Genomic DNA, 13,863 nt, shown 5'->3' on the forward strand with positions numbered 1-13,863 from the left:
ACAGCATGCTTCAGGTGCGGACAGGAGGGGCACATGGCACGTGAGTGTCCCACCGCGACCTTGGTGGCACGGTCCCAGCAGACAGTTTCGGGCAGTATAGCTCACCCAGTAGCTCCATCCATGTTTCAGGGCAGTGGTAGAGGCGGAGACAGGGCGACAGCCCCTTCTTCAGCAGGTTCCCGTGGGGAAGGTCCATCAGCTCCAGCGCGGATCTTCGCCATGACTCAGCAGGAGGCTAACACATCGAACCCGATGGGATCAGGTAATCTCACTCTGGTATGTTCTGGTGTGTCTGTTTCATGAACCCTGATGTTTCTCTTTTCTTTGTTTGCTTGTGAGCCCTTGTGAGGATGGGTTGATAGCTTATGGGTTAGAGTATCCCCTTGGGATCAGTACACCCAAGTGTGATCCATCTGTGGCAGAGTCAGTCTGCCGGTATAGTCAGAGTATGTGTTGTGAGTAGATGCCTTCCAGCTGACCTAGCGGTTCTAGATTTGACTGTTTGACGTCATTCTAGGGTTGGATTGGTTCTTCTACTAGTGGTACTACCTAGTCTGCAGAGACAAGGTAGTCAGGTTCAGAGGTCAGGATGGATCAGAGGTAGTCCTTAGAGGGGACAGAATAGGGATACCTAGAGGTTCAGTATCAACCCTATAGGCTCGTAGGTTGTTCAGGAAAAGTTGTCAGGGGTTCTAGCTCTTCAGAGAGAGTTTAGCAGTCAGGTCAGGGAGCCCGCCTCAGTGCCCATTGTTAGAGAGTTTAGATGTTTCCCCAGACGAGTTCCCAGGACTACCACCTGTCAGGGAGATAGATTTTTAAATAGAAGTAATGCATGAAATTGGATCAATCTCTATCCCTCCCCACAGGATGGTATCAACAGAGTTAGAAGAGTTATAAGGATCAGTTGTAAGAATTGGTAGTTAAGGGTTCCCATCTGACTGAGCACTTCGCCTAGGGGTGTTCCAGTGTTGTTGCAAGGTTGAAAGATGGATCCCAAGGACTTTGTATCGACTACAAGTCGTTGAGCAAAGTCACTACCCAAAACAAGTATTGGTTACCTTGGATCGACAGTCTATTTTAAGCCGGCTAGCAGGAGCTAGTTGCCTTTCCAAGATAGATCTGAAGTCTAGGTACCATCAGTTAAGATCAAGGAAGAAGATGTGTAGAGAACAGTGTTTAGAACCAGATATGGGCACTATGAGTTCCTAGGAATGTCGTTCGGGTTGATGAACGCCCCTACATCATTCATGGACCTCATAAGCAGAGTTTTAATCGGTTTCTGGATCACTCCGTCATTGTCTTCATTGACGGTATTTCGGCGAGTTCCAGAAATGCAGAAGAGTATGCCCATCATCTGAAATCAGGATTGTAGATCCTGAGAGAACATGGCTTGGATGCCTAGTTCTCCAATGCGAGTTCTGGTCGAGGAGCATATCCTTCTTGGGTCATGTGTGTCGGAGAAAAGAAAGGTGAAGTAGACCTGAGAAAGTTGAACTTGTAGCTAACTAGCCCAGGCCCCTTGTAGTGACTAAGATCAAGAGCTTTTTGGGTTGGGCAGCTTACCTAACGGAGGTTCATCTAGAACTTCTCTAGAGTTGCCGCTCCTATGGCCAGATGGACCAAGAAGAACCAGAAGGTGTATGGTCTACTCAGAGTGAAGAGGGCTTTGGAAGAGCCAAAGAAAATGTTGATGTCAGCACCAGTGGTGGCTCTGTCCGCCAGTGACAAAGATTTCACAGTGTCCCGTGATGCGTCCCGTGTGGGACTAGGTTGTGTGTTATGTAAAGTAGTAGGATGATTGCTTATGCTTCTAGGTAGCTGAGGAAGCACGAGTTGAATCATCTTACACATGATCCAGAGATGGCAATGGTAATACTTGCACTCAAGATGTGGAGGCGATACCTGCATAAGGTATGCGGACAGATCCTTACAGATCGAAAGAGCTTGCAATACATCTTGAGTCAAGAGAGGAGAATCAGAGGCAGAGAAAAGGAGTGAGAGCTGCATAGTCAGAAAATGAAGAGAATCAGAACTGCTGTGAGTCAGCAGGAGCATTATGAAGTTGTCCGCAAGAGGCATGTAGAGTTTCAGAAGGGAAGAAGAGTTTTGTCAGAGTGCGCAGCGGAAGCGTGTTGAGGTTCTCGAGGAAATCGAGGTTTGCTGGAGGTGTCTCCTAAAGAGAGGATGATTCATTATGGGCAAAAGGGTAAATTAGCTCTCAAATACATTGGACCCTTGAAATCCTGCAAAGGATTGGGAATGTATTCCACGAGTTAGGTTTACCCATTTCTATGGAAGAGATCCATTCGTTTTTCCATGTTTCCACGATATATGAGTTCGTGTCGGGTCCGAGTGAGGTTCTGGAAAGAACCAGAGGTGGAGATCAGAAAGGATCTCACCTATGTTGAACAGTTAGTACGGACCGCAGACACACAAGTTAGAAAGTGTGGAAACAGGGAAATCCCGATGGTGAAAGTCCCTTAGAATCACCTTAAGATGAAAAATGCATCAGGGAGACCGAGAGTTCATACTCCAGTGACACCGTGTTTCTTTTTAGATTTGAACTTATGTGTTGTTATGACTGTATGTTATGTTTCATGTTATGCATGTCCTAGCTGAGGAACATTCGGGGACGAATGTTCTTAAGGGGGGAAGAATGTAATACCCGGCTAGATTCCGGCATCGGAATCCCTACCTTCCGGCGGAATCTCCGTTGGAATATGGAATTTTGATGATGCCAGAGTCTTCTAAGGGGGTAAAATGTGATTTTCTAAAATGATTTTTACTGATTTCATGGTTTTAAATGAAAAAGAAGGGAGTTTTGAAAAGAAAAGACTAAGGAGGTTTTTGCCAGGTTCGGCCGCCGAAAGTGAAGTTCGGCCGCCGAACATGAGTTGGTTTTGGGAGCGCTTTTGGCCTCCGAAAGTCTTGATTGAACAAACCAGGTTCGGCCGCCGAACCTCAAGTTCGGCCGCCGAACATGGGGGTGTTTTGCATGTACGTTAGGCCGCCGAAGGAGGTTTGGCTGGCCACCTATAAAAGCCCCTCAGATCGGAAATGGGCGAGATTTCTCCCCATTCTCGAGCTCAGGTGTGTTCATGTCCTCCTCTAGTCGTTTTCTTGCTTTTTCTTCAAATCCTTCACGTTTTATAAGCTATATGGTTGTTTTGAAGAGTTTTAAAGCTTGGATCAAGGTTTGGAGAGCTTGGAGACTTTAAGAGTTTGGGTTCTCCACATCTCAAGCTTTGGGTCGCACCAACCCTCGATCTTCAAGAGGTAAGTGTGGATCTATGTTTTTCTTTACGTTTCATGAAGTTTTAAGATGGTTTTGATGGGTAGATATGCATGTTAGGGTTTATGTGGGTTTTATGCCCAATGTATGATAATGTATGTTCATGTGATGTTTGTGTTGGGGTTTAAGTTAGTTTTCAAGCCCCTTGAGCATATGGGAGAGAGTATGCATGATTGGGAGAGAGTATGTGAGGTTTGGGTTGTTTTGATGGTTTTGGCCTATGTGGGTCATAAACTATCTATGTATGCTTTAGATGTTGTTTTTGGGAGTTTAAGCTTGTTTGAGCTCCCTTGTGCATGGTTGAGGATGTATGCATGTGTTTGAGAAGTTGGATGCTTGTTTTGGGGTGTATGGAAGGTTTGGGAGGCTTGAAATGCACAAAGGCTGAGTTCTGGATGAACTCAGGTTCGGCCGCCGAAGGTGGTTTCGGCCGCCGAACCTGCCTAAGGATGCATGGTTTGGCCGCCTAACCTTGCCCCCGAAAGTTGAGTTTTGGCTTGAAAGCAGACTTTCGGCCGCCGAAGGTAATGTTCGGCCGCCGAAAGTGCCTGACTTTCGTCTCTGGAGAGAGAGTTCGGCCGCCGAAGGTGCCGCCGAACCTGCCTGACTTTCGTCTCTGTCTGGGACTTTCGGCCGCCGAAAGTGCCGCCGAAAGTGCCCTGTCCAGCCTTTTCTTGGGTGTTTTCTATGCATGCTTCTATGATGTTTTAGGGGGTTTTTGGGTAGTCTTTTATGAGTTGTTTAGAGTATGTTTGGCACCTCACTGGAGTCCACCTGTGTAGGATCGGACCCGAGGAACCGAGGTGTTTAGTATTGTCAGCCGTTTCAGAGTCGGCCCTGAGCTAGTCACAGGTGAGTGGAACACAACTCTCTTATTTTAAAGTAAATAAATCATATGTTAAGCATGTTCATGCATCATAAAATGCCATGATATGTATTAGGTTGTTTTGCATTAGAACCCACGAATATGATGCATTGCATAATATGTTGTTGATGTGGATGGATATTGGATGATCCTTAGCCCTCAGTATGAGATGAGATAATATGATATGATATGCCATGGTATGATATGAGATAGAAAGACCAGGTCGCCCCTGGTACTATGTTTATGTAAGCGAACACTAGGTGAGGCCTAATCGCCCCTGGTGTAGTCGGACATGTTATGATATGAGTTATGTAAGTGAGCACTAGGTGAGGCCTAATCGCCCCTGGTGTAGTTGGACATGTCATGATATGTAGAGGGCTAGTGGTGACAAATTCATCCTTTATGTGATTAGCTGTGATGTGTTGCATTTCATGAAAGCATGAATAAGAAAAAGTTAAATGATTTGATAAATAAAATGAATAATAATATACCTAAAAAGTGTGGAATTAAAGCAAATATTTTTAGTTTCTGCTCACTGGGCTTTTTAGCTCACCCCTCTCCCCTATCCCCAGGTTTGCAGGTTCAGAGATAGTCAAGAGATCAGCTGGATACGTCCATGGTCATGCTTATGTAATAGAATAGTTGTGGACATGATGTAATCTAAGTTTATGTATTGATGTAAAAAGAGTTGTATTGTAATATGACCTTATGTTTTATGTTCAGAGTTATAATATTGTGCTTGGCCCGAGTTGGATAATCCCTTTGTACATGAGTTTTATTTTATGTTGTTTCATGTGATGGACCGAGTTTGACATAGAGTATGCTGACCCTAGGGGTTCTATGAGTTCAGTCATAGTGCATACACAGGTCAAACGGGTTAAAGAAAAAGTTTACAGTTTTATGTTTTAAAGTTTATACTTATGTTGGATCATGTTTGGGATTATACCAGCTGTACAGGATGCATAGTAGGCTTACTACGGGTCCCGGCGGCCTTATGCCGATCTGGATCCTAGCGCCGGTAGCGGTCCGGATTTCCGGGTCGTTACAATGAGAATGAAGAAAGAAGAAGATGTGGACAAGTGAGTAGTAAGGCTGAGATCGATGAACCGAAGGAAGGAGACAAACTAGAAACTAGATAAAAGGAGGTTAGTTGTGAAAGAGAGCATGAGATTTTAGGAGAGAAAATATTAGCCTTTTAGGGTTTTAAACTTTTTAAAAATGTGTATAAAATGGTAGCATTTTAATATAGGTTGATTCGGTTCAGTTTGATTTTTCACTAAATTAACCAAAACGATTGAAAAATTGAACTTTTTTAAAAAATAATAACTGAAATCGAATGAATTAATAAAAAATTGAATTGAAAAATAAAAATAAATCGATTTGGTTAAGGTTTTCGGTTAAAATCTGATTAATGCTCACCTCTAATTACTAGTAAATGGGATCGAAGGAGTATGTATCGTTACAAAAGGAAAGCTTAAGCTTGTGCTCACCGTGCGCCAACCTCCAGTGATCCAAATGCAATATGCATTTGTAAGACCCCGCTCGTTCAGACATCGGAATTCCTACCGTCCGGTGGAATCTCGGGTGTCGGATCCTCTTTGGGGGGGTAGAGCAAGGGTAAAGGAAAGGTTTTCTAAAATGTTTTTAAGTGTTTTATGGTTTTAAAGCGAAAAGAGTTGAGTTTTTGAAGAGAAAGACCAAGGAGGCGTTTGCCAGGTTCGGCCGCCGAAAGTGAAGTTCGGCCGCCGAACATGGAAAGGCTTCGGGAGCGCCTTTGGCCTCCGAAAGTCTTGTGGGAGCAAGCCAAGGTTCGGCCGCCGAAAGTGAGGTTCGGCCGCCGAACATGCATGAGTTTAGGGGGCACGTTAGGCTGCCGAAGGTTGATGACCAGGCCACCTATAAAGGGCCCTCAGATCGGAAATGGGCGAGTTTTCTCCCCATTCCCGAACTCAGGTGAGTTTCAGCCCTCCCTTGGTTGCTTGTGTGTCTTCTCTTCAAAATCCCTCAAGTTTTCATAAGATCTACCCTTGGTTTGAAGTTTTGAAGCTAAAGTAGAAGTTTTGGGAGCTTGGAGCTTTTGGAGCTTGGATTCTCCACACCTCCGAGTTAGGGATCGCACCAACCCTCGATCTTCAAGAGGTAAGTGTAGATCTTGGTTTCCCTTGAGTTTTCATGAAGTTTTAAGTAAGTTTTATGAAGGTTTTATGTTGATGATGGGTAGATATGCATGTTTAGGCTTTTGTGGGTTTTATGCCCAATGTATGTTATGTGATGATGTGTTGAGGAGTTTAAGCTAGTTTCTTTGCTCTCTATGCTTGTGGGAGTGTGTATGCATGCTTGGGAGAGAGTATGTGAGGTTTGGGGTGTTTTGTGAGGTTATGGAGGCTGATGTGCATGAAGGCTGAGTTCTGGATGAACCCAGTTTCGGCCGCCGAAGGTGGTTTCGGCCGCCGAACGTGCCTATGGATGCATGGTTTGGCCGCCTAACCTTGCCCCCGAAAGTTGAGTTGTGGCTTGAAAGCAGACTTTCGGCCGCCGAAGGTAATGTTCGGCCGCCGAAAGTGCCTGACTTTCGTCTCTGGAGTGAGGGTTCGGCCGCCGAAGGTGCCGCCGAACCTACCCGAGTTTCGTCTCTGGAGGAGACTTCCGGCCGCCGAAGGTGCCGCCGAAAGTGCCTGTCCAGCCTTTTCATGGCTGTTTTCTATGCATGTTTAAGTGATGTTTAGAAGGGTTTTTGGGGAGTTTCTTATGAGTTGTTAGAATGTGTTTAGTACCTCATGTGAGTCCATCTGTGTAGGATTGGACTTGAGGAGAGGTGTCTAGCTTCAGTGCTAGTTGACCCTGAGTTTGTTGAGCAGAGGCTTCAGGTGAGTAGAACTAACTTAATCTTTTCTTTTAAGAAAATCTAATGCCTAAAGCATACTCATACATCATGTTATGTAATAGGATGTTTGCACTAGTTCACCATGCCCATGCACCATGTTTATATGTGATAGGATGATTGCATTAGTTTCACGAAGGTGATGCATTGCATAATGTGCTATGTATATGATGTGATGGGTGGACCAAGGCGACCTCAATAGCCCGCAAGTCTGTCAATGAGTCTTTGTCAATCGGGCGAGTACATGTAGGAAAGCCCCATGAGAGCTCCTTCGGGGCTAAGTTTTGACAGAGGGAACGTTGGGGTCATGTCTAACCCTGAGGGGAAGGACGTTACGTGAACCCTCTAAAATCACCCGCAAGAGGAAGAGATTTCCTAGCATGAACTCAAGCGGGGGTGAGATGTTTGTTGTGATATAATTGTGATATGACGCATTTCATGAATGCATGAATAAGAAGAATAATTGAATTGCTTAAAATGTTTTTATAATAAAATACATAAAAAGGGTGGAACAATAAAAGGCATAATAATATACCTAAAAATGGAGGAACTAAATCAAATGTTTTTCTCTGTTTCTACTCACTGGGCTCTTGTAGCTCACCCCATTCCCTTACCCCCAGTTTTGCAGGGCCAGAGTAAGTAAGCCAGAGTTCAGTCAGAGAGAGCTATGGAGATAGAAGAGGTTCAAGCATGGGTTGCCATGTTTGGTTGTAATAGCTTAGTTGTGTTTTGTTTATGTATAAGAGATGCTTGTATGTATATGTTCTTGGAGATAGTGATAGTTATGTAATGTTAGGATGTTGCTAAAGAGATGATATGTTATGTAATGCTATATATGTTTGTTGCTTGCATAGTTTAGTGGTGGACATGAGCATGATGATATATGGACATGATAGATGGACTTGATGTATGGTCCTTAGGTATATAAAGAATATGAAAGAATAGAAAGAGTAATGTTATAAAGAGATAGAGCCAAGTTAAGAAAAGTATAGATTTGTCATGTGTTGTAGCATGAGATGTGTAGAATTGTGCTTTGCCTAGAGTGTTGGTAAATCCCTTTTTGTTATGCATGATCTTGAGAAAATGTTTTAATGTTATGAGTTTTGAATGGCCCGTGAGGGAAGATAGGGTTCCAATCCCTTGACCCAAAGCGGATATGTTTTTAAAGCAAGCTTGATGACCCATCTAGTATGAGGTTCTATGTTTTCATGCATAGGTCAAGCTGAGGTAAGGAAAACAAGTTTAAAGGTTTTTATGAGACCAAAGCTTAAGTTTTATGAAAAAGTTTGATCATGTATGGGATTATACCTAGAGTTCAGGATGTATAGAGGCTTACTACGGGTCCCGGCGGCCTTAAGCCGATCTGGATCCTAGTGCCGAGCAGGTCGGGCCGTTACTAGAAGGGTACTGGTTTCCGGGCTGTTACAGCATTCTTCCTGGTTGTCAAACTACCACTCAGATACAACGTCATCCTTGGTAGACCAGTATTGTATGACTTTGAGGTAGTGACCAACATTCAATACCTAACCATGAAGTTCCCCACTGAACATAGAGTAATTATCATCTAAGAAAGATAAGAAAAGGCATGAGTAGTTTACCTAGCCATTGTAACGACCCGAAAATCGGACCGCTACCGGCGCTAGGATCCGGGTCGACTTAAGGCCGCCGGGACCCGTAGCAAGCCTAACATGCATCCTGTGAACCTGCTTAATCCCATACATGATCAACAATAAGCATAAAAATTAAGACTTTCCTTTGCATACTCATCAACCAAACTCAACCTGTGCATAACATAAACATAACTTTGATCCCTCTGTGGGATCTCATCTGTGCCCTCAATGGGTAACATACATCTGTTGAGTTGGTTTACATAAACATCAACATAATCTCTAAGATCATGTATAAAAGGGATACAACAATCTATGGTCAAGCACATACTAACATCCATAAAACTCTTTACATAGCTATACTGCACTTTTACATTACAATTTGATCATGTCCAATTCTATCTATTACATAAGCATAACTCCTTCACTCTATCCGAACTCCCGCACTATATCCTGTACCTGTAAGCCTGGGGGAAAAGGGAGAGGGGTGAGCTAAAAGCCCAGTGAGTAGAGCTAGTAAAACACATTAACACTATGCTCAAATGGAATGCATCATAACACAAACAATTCACATAAGGGTTGGGTGAACTTGTCACCAAATAGTCCAAGTTAACTCTGTGCCAGGCCTGTAGAATGGGGCCTGGTCTTCCTGTCATAGCATACATTACTTACCATTTTCCCAGGGCCTCCTCTGGGCTCCTGGTCTTCGAGTCCCATAACCGTACCTTACTCTGTGCCAGGCCTGTAGACTGGGGCCTGGACTTGCTTACTCTGTGCCAGGCCGTAGCATGGGGTCCTGGTCTTCCTGTCTTGGACTAATTGGGTCATCCAACATTCACCCACATCAACAACAATTTATGCAATGCGGCATATTCGTGAAAACTAATGCAATCATCCTATTGCATAATCATGATGCATGAAACATGATAAAACATTTAATTTAAAAGATTAAGTTTTAGTTCCACTCACCTCTGGCTGACTCTGACAACACCGAAGCAGCTGAACTCACTGCTGGGGTCCTCGGTTCCTCGGGTCCGAACCTACACAGGTGGACTCAAATGAGGGACCAAACATATATAAACATGACTCTAATATATCCCCCAAAAACCCCCCTAAAACATCATGAAAACATCACAGAAAATATGCATGAAATGGCTGAACAGGGCACTTTCGGCGGCACCTTCGGCGGCCGAAAGTCCTGGACAGAGGCGAAACTCAGCTAGGTTCGGCGGCACCTTCGGCGGCCGAAAGTGCCAGACAGAGACGAAAGTCTCTTTTCGGGGGCAACTTCGGCAGCCGAAAGGCTTGCCTTCCCAGCCATGTTCGGCGGCCGAAAGTACCTTCGGCTGCCGAACCTGGTTTCTGCCAAAGGACAGAAACTTGGCTCCCTTAACACATCTCGCCTCCAAACCTTTCCAAACATGCATATTTTTCAACCAAAGCATGCATACAAGTTCCTAGGGGCCTCAAACATGCATATACCCCATCTACAACACTTCAAACATACTCAAACAACACACATTGTTCAAAACATCAATATATATCCATAACTCAACATATACCCTAGCATGCATTTCTACCCTTAGATCTTGCATAAAACTCATTTAGAACACATAAGGAGCTTAAGATCGGCTCTTACCTCTTGAAGATCGAGAGGGAGACGACCTAAACCTGGAGATCCACGAAAATGAGCTCCTGAGTTCCCAAAGCTCCAAAACTTGTTTCAAAAGCTTAAATCTTCCAAACCAAGTGAAAACAAGTGAAAATCTCGAAAGATTTAGAGGAAGAACATCAGAAATGGGTGAGAGACGGCGGAGAGCTCACCTTGGCCGAAATGGGGAGAAAAAGCTCGCCCATTTTCGGCTAAGGGACCCTTTTATAGTGGCTGGCCAGACCACGTTCGGGGGCCGAATGTGCCTCCGCATGCATGCCATGTTCGGCGGCCGAACATGAGGTTCGGCGGCCGAACCTGGACTTCCCTCACTCATGCTTTCGGGGGCCTAACGTGCCTCCAAAACGCATGTATGTTCGGCGGCCGAACTTGACTTTCGGCGGCCGAACCTGGGTTTTCCTCCAAAGACTTTTTCATGCAAAAACTCATTCAATTTCATACTCAAAACCATTAAAACATGAAAACATTTTTATAAAAACATGATTCTACCCTTCTAGAGGTCTCCGACATCTGAGATTCCACCGGACGGTAGGAATTCCGATACCGGAGTCTAGCCGGGTATTACATTCTCCCCCCCTTAAGAACATTCGTCCCCGAATGTTCCTCAACTAGCACATGCATAGCAATCAACATAACATACATACATAAACACATAGAAACTAACCTTAAAAGAGATGGGGATACTGTTGGAGCATGGACTCCCGTGTCTCCCAAGTGCATTCTTCCAGATTGTGGTGGTTCCAAAGGACTTTCACCATCGGGATTTCCTTGTTTCTCAGCTTCCTGATCTGGGTGTCTAAGATCCGTACTGGCTGCTCAACATAGGTGAGATCCTCTTGGATCTCCACATCAGGCTCACTAAGAACCTTGCCCGGATCTGACACGAACTTTCTCAACATAGAAACATGGAAAACCGGATGGATTCTCTCCATTGAAGCAGGTAAATCCAGCTTGTACGATACATTCCCAATCTTTTGCAAGACTTCAAAGGGTCCGATGTACCGCGGAGCCAGCTTACCCTTCTTCCCGAACCGAACCACTCCCGTGCCTTCTTGCACTTAAGCGTGAACCCGGCCATCTGAATGGCTCTACTATCATCCGCCCCTATCTCATCTGTAATTGCCTTGACCCGCTCCAAGTACACGAATGGATCATTACCTGTCTCAAACTGGGGAGCACCCAGCTTCATATAGTCTGTCATCTTAACCTTGCTCCCACTGGCTGAGCTAGGTCTATGAGGTTGAGCAACTGGGGCTGCGGGTTCTGCAGGTGGTGGAGGTGGTGCAACATTTTCTGAGGTAGGGTTTGCTGTACTGGTATAGGGAGGTGGAGGTGGGTACGTGGGGTACTGAGAGTATGGTGGGTAGTAAGGTGGGTATGGCATGTGTGGAGGATAAGGGCTAAAACTGGGGTAATCCGATGTACCTCTGATCAAACATAATTTAGCCACATTTTTATCATAATTATTATTGCTTATTTACACATTTTTTAGTTTAATTTATGGTTTTTATCTTGTTTTTACAGAAAAGGAAGAAATTGGAAAATAGGAGAAAAAGTGCAGAAAAATTACAAAAGGATGATTTGCCCAGTGATTTGCCCAAGAAACTCGAAGATCACTGGCCAAATCACTCGCAGAGACATAGAGGACTGACTCACAGAGAAGCGATCTGGTCAGCGATTTGCCCAATCACTTGAAGAAACTGGTCAAATCACCGGGCAAATCCCTTTCACAACAGAAACTGACAGCAGAACGGGAATTTGGGCAGAAAACAAAAATCCGAATTTTCAGAAGTCCAAATCCAACTCAATCACTATCAATACAAATCCAAGAGCCACGAAAAGAACTTCTCATCCAAGGAATTCCAATTGCAATTAAATTCAACATCAAAAGAGGAGTCAAACACCAAATCAAAGAGGGATTTCAAAACCCTAGATGGAGAGAAATTCTGCAGCTATAAAAGGAGAGCTTCCAAACCAGCAAAAGGACCTTCTGATCTGGTGATCAGCAACTCAACTCGCCAGAAACTCTCCAGCATTTTTCTTCTTTTCTTTTCTTTTCATCTTTTTGTGTATTTAGTCCACCATGAGTGGCTAAACTCCTTCTTTTCTAGTTGAAGTTGGTGAATTTCAGATTTTGTTATGAATTGGGAGATTTAAATCTCCATTGTTAAACTTCTATTTATTCTCAATATTTATGCAATTTGAGCTTTCCATAATTATTACTTTGCTTTTAGAATCAATAAGGGCCCATTGCTTTTAAATTGCTTAAGTAATATTGTTTGAATGATTTAGGTCCGTAATTGCTTAGGTTGTTCAAATACACATTTAATCAAATTGCATAATCTAAACTTGACCACGCGGTTGGCAAGGATAGAATTGGGTTTCTCTAAGTCTTAATGCAGTCAACAGTTGTTCGATGCTACAATGCCCCAATGACGTTCCTTGGCAACTTGTTGATTAGTGTTTGATTAGCGAACGTTTCCTAATCAAACTAGAACTAAGGAGGAATTTGGATTGTGAGAAGCGTCTTCTACATCCTAAACTAATTTATTGAGATAAATAGGAGTATTAAAGAATCAATGATCAATTCTAAACAATCTGAAATAAGATCCATACTTCAACTAGAAGCTTTTCTCTTATTGATTTACTCATCTTTAAATTATTTGCTTGCTATTGTTAATTAGCTTTAGTACATCTTCAACACAAAACCCCCCTCTTTTATTTACTTGTTATTTACTTGACCTAGTCATTATTAGGAAAATCATTGGTGTCAATTCTCTATGGTTCGACCCTATTGCCACTATCTACAAGTTTATTGTTGATTGTCTAATAGGTTTATTTTTGACGGCTTCGACAACCGCTTATCAAAAATTGGCGCCGTTGCCGGGGAATTGATCTAACTAACGTATTTTCCTTTTATGACCAGGGCTGATTTACAAGCATGGCTACGGTAAGTATGTCTTTTCTCTCTTCTCAAATTTCTGAACTAACCTCTATTGTGAGAAATTATGGTCAAGCTCGACAAGTTCAACAACTTCAACAAGCACATGCATTTGAAGGATTCTATGGACAGCCAAGACATAATCCCTACCTTGACACATACAATACAGGTTGGGGAGACAATCTGAGCTATGGCTATGCTAGGACAGACCACTACCATGACTACCAAAGAGATCTGCAATACAATCCATGTTGGGGGGACAATCCGAATTATGGCTATGCAAGGGCTGACTACTACCAAAACTATCAAGCCCAAGCAACACCTCAAAACTCCAATATGGAACTTGAAGAGATGGTAAGGAAATTGGAAATTTCTGGAAAAATTCTCCAACAGAAAGTGGATCAAGCGGTCAACTCAATGAACGCGCACATATTAAGAAGAGAGGAAGAGCTTCAAGATCTATGGGACGATGACGAGGAAACAGACCAAGCTGCTGAGTCTGCGGCACAAATCACCACTGCAGAACCTGCTGCTGTCCAAAAATCAGCACCAACCGAAGCTCCTGCTGCAAAAACAACACCTGCTGTCCAAAAATCAGCAACCTC

Source organism: Manihot esculenta, chromosome 8 (assembly GCF_001659605.2).
Source record: "Manihot esculenta cultivar AM560-2 chromosome 8, M.esculenta_v8, whole genome shotgun sequence".
NCBI lineage: Eukaryota > Viridiplantae > Streptophyta > Magnoliopsida > Malpighiales > Euphorbiaceae > Manihot > Manihot esculenta.